This window comes from Microtus ochrogaster, unplaced genomic scaffold (genome assembly GCF_000317375.1).
Source record: "Microtus ochrogaster isolate Prairie Vole_2 unplaced genomic scaffold, MicOch1.0 UNK35, whole genome shotgun sequence".
NCBI classification, from domain to species: domain Eukaryota; kingdom Metazoa; phylum Chordata; class Mammalia; order Rodentia; family Cricetidae; genus Microtus; species Microtus ochrogaster.
Window position 1 is genome coordinate 2547983 of NW_004949133.1, and position 3910 is coordinate 2551892.

A 3910-nucleotide genomic window follows, 5' to 3' on the forward strand; every position below is an offset into this window, starting at 1 on the left:
GAGAGAGAGAGAGAGAGAGAGAGAGAGAGAGAGAGAGAACAATTAAGGAAAAAGAGGCCATGAATTTGAAGGAGAGTCAGTGGGGGTCCATAGGAATGGTTGAAGGGAGAAGAGGGAATAAAGAAAATTATGCAATTATATTTTGATTTCAAAAAATTTAAAATATTAAAACATTAAAAAAGAGTTTTTGTGTGTTGATTTCTGAATCTCTCTTCCTCTTGCTGAAGTCTTCCATCCTCCTCAATCATGGTGTTTTCAAGTACAAGCCTATCCAATTTCTTCTCCATGCCTTAAGTTTGTGACAACTTGTATGAAATTTTCTCCATCACCCCCTGACACATCCCTTGTAGAGTAATGTGTCTCTTCTATACATATTCATTGATAGATTTCTTTAAACTGCTGGTCCTGACCTGTGTCTTTGAAATTCATAATCCTGACCTAGCTAAAAGCAACGTTACTAGTATTTAACTTAGTCTGAGGAGACATAGCACTTTGGTCCACTATTACAAATTTGTAACCCAACTGACTTCATAAACTTAATAAAACTCAACAATATGTGTTTACAACAAATAAGTAAGCCTCAGCCAATCAGGGAAGTCCTACTTTCAACTAGTCATGGGTGACCATTGTTCAGTCACACCCAAGGAAGGTAGACGCAGAGCTGTGACCATCTGAGATGTCTCTATACCTCGTTTCTGTTTCCTATCTCTGTGCCGTCTGCCATGTCACAGGCTGCCATTTCCCGGGAAGCTGAGAACTGCCCAACTTGCAAATTATTCTTTGCTCAATTAAACATTGTTAAATTTAATTGCTCTTGAGTTTTTCTCTTAGCAATAGTAAATCAGAGATAATATGCTTTGAGAACTAGCTTGTGTCAGTGAAGCAGGCCCTGTGCCACCTCCCTTCAAAAGGCAAGGAGACCTGGAGAATATGGCTTTTTTGTAACTTGCTGAAGGGGATACATATTTTAAGAGACAGAGCCAAGCAAAGTGCCGAGGCACCTCAAGCTCCTTTTTGCTCCTTCAAGGAATGCCTCAAGAAACTGAAAATGAGAGGCCTAAAATGGCTCTTATCTGACCCAGAATATAAGAGAAACATCTAGAAAGGATTGGTGTTAAAGCTACCTTTCAGTTCCTGAAACCAACAAGCCAAGGGGCAAAGACTACAAGCATCATCTGGCTGTTTGTTTCAAAGTGAGCCTGCTCTACCTTCTGGGTAACTTCATACCATTTAGGACTGGAAGTTCAGGAGAACACTGCTCTGACTCCAGAAGAAAACCATCTCCCAGGCAAAGCTGTGAAGTTTGCCCCACCTACAGGAGGCGCTGTTCTTACAACTCCGAAGTCCTGCTCAAGCCTAGCCTTGGCTACTTGGAGGTGAAGAACTTCTCAATAGAAAAGCATCCAGTATCAAGCAAACACCCTCTCAAGCTCTGAGAGACATCTCTTTTGCTAGCCTGTGTTTTGTTTCAGATGCCCACATACAGACATCTGGGACCCCAGTTGCTGCTGTGAAACCAGATGCAGGATGATACTTGACAAAACTCATTTGAGCTATAAAGGATGTCAGGATAGATGCAGGAGAAGTCAGGAATCATCGTCCCAGTTATGCCTTCCAATGTTTACCCCCTTCCTCTTCCTTCTAAAACGATCCTCGTCCTTTGTTCGGATGGGAAGTCAGTCTGGGAGGCATTTGTCCTGATTGCCCCTTATGCGCTAGCCAGAGAATTAGCTTCCCCTCACTCAATAAGCAGGTCTTGGTTTTATTATTGGTTCATCATTGCATGTGGAAGAAAGACTCCATCCTAGGCCTGGAGAAATGGTTTGGAAGTTAAGAGAAAGAACTGCTGTTCTTGCAGAGACCCAGTTTCGTCTCCAGCATCCACATCTAACGGAACACAACAGCCTATAAATGCAGATTCCGGGTATCCGAAGTCTTGTTATGGATCCAGGGATACTGCATTCATATGCAAATACCCGCACATAAGTATACACACACAGTCACATAATTTAAAATTCAGAAACAAGCTTGAGACGAAAATCATTAGTGATACTGTTAGAGTTCCTAGAGGAACTCTACTTCACCTCTTCCCTGTTTAGTATGTGTTAAAATGAGATTCTCAAATAAGGATCACAGGAACATCAACCTTAGGCTGTTTAAGGAACCCAGGTTAGACCTAAAGGAAACGCGGCTCTCCTCATGGCTTCCTCCTCCACATCTGAGTTTCAAGAAGGAAACACAATCAAAATCTCTGTTGTTTCTATAGCTGGTAGAAGGTAGAGAATCTCAGAGTCCTAGAGAGAGGTCACAGGCATCATGTGTCCAAGACTAAGGGCCAATGGGTATCAGACTTCGGACTGTACTAGTCCAAAGGAAGCCTCTCTCTCTCTCTCTCTCTCTCTCTCTCTCTCTCTCTCTCTCTCTCTCTCTCCCTCGCTCCCTCCCTCCTTCTTTCCCTGCCTCTTCAAAGGACCCAAAGTTTGGTCTTTTCTGTTCCCTTTACCTGTGTTCTCCCCAATCTCTGAGATACTCCTTCAAGAGGGATGTGAAAACCCAAGTATTGGAAAAGGTATGCCCAGATGACTCAAGAACAATTAGCAGAAATTGTTAGGGATGCGGGACTCAATAAAGGAGATTCTCTTGGCTTGTCCTGAAGCTGAATGACTAACATCACTTAATGTAACCTAAGTCTATCAGCCAGTTAGCTAAAGTTTACAGAGAGTGTAATCAAGTCAAGTAGACTGAAAGTAGGCTCAAAGATCAAAGAGAAGTCATCTTTCACACTATATTTTAGCAATAGCAGTACTGGATAGGATTAACAAACAAAAACTTCTAAGTCAAAAATTAGAAACATTTTCTTCTAAAATGATTAATGACATGAAAATTTAGAAAACTTTAGACAGTAACTGTGTATTAAATTTTCAGACAAATTGAAGGGGGGAAAGACTTAATGAAAGATGAGAGCAGAAAAAAGACATACTCAATCTGAAAAAGGACTTTAAGATAACTCAAAAAAACCATTGCAGAATTTTAAAAAGCATTGGAGAAAGTAAGGGTTTCAATATGTATAAAGAAAAAATCTATAATATGGAGAATTTGAGAGAAAGTATATCAAAATATGAGAAGGACAGAGATAAAAGAAATCTGTGTGATGATAAGTGAGATGGGAAAACAACAAATATTTCACACAATAAAAACTGGCCATCCAAAGAAAGACATGAAACAAATTAAACAGAAGCAACAACAAAAAAAAAATCTTCTTAGAGTTTTGAATCTTGAAACTGAAAAAGATTAAAGAGGAGATAGCTGATTCTAATTTATAACCATCACATGCCGATGGTGGGGCCAAATGCTAGAAAAATTACATTCCTGTCTCTGTTAGTTAACACAATAAAGCACAATAAAATGTGCCAGGTGTATCTATAAAGAGAAATGAAAAATTTGGCAGCATGATAGTCAGGAGTATGCAAGTCTTTTAGGAAAAAAAATGCTGGTTCATTTGCTCTAATAACCTAAATGCTATGACTTTGAACATGGCAATCACTAGGAGAGCTTTTCAAAACCTAGATGTTTTGGTCTTAATTCCAGAAATGTTGTATTTAATTGACCTGATGCATGACCCAGTGATTCTAAAGTGCAGTCATAAATGAGACTCTTTACTACATGGCTGTGTTAGTGGAAATAGAGAGAGGAGTACAGAACCCGGATGTTTAGCCACCAAAATGACAATGCTAAAGATGGATTTTGAGCCCCAGCAGGCACCCAGGTCCATGGTAAGTGGTCAGGAGCAAGACTAGTGTTTAAAAAACACTACATTGCCCCACTTCGGCCTCACTGTCCCCTTTTGACTCATAGCATCACACAGCCCAGCCTGTCTGGGCACTGCATTGGAATCCTCAGGGCACCCAAG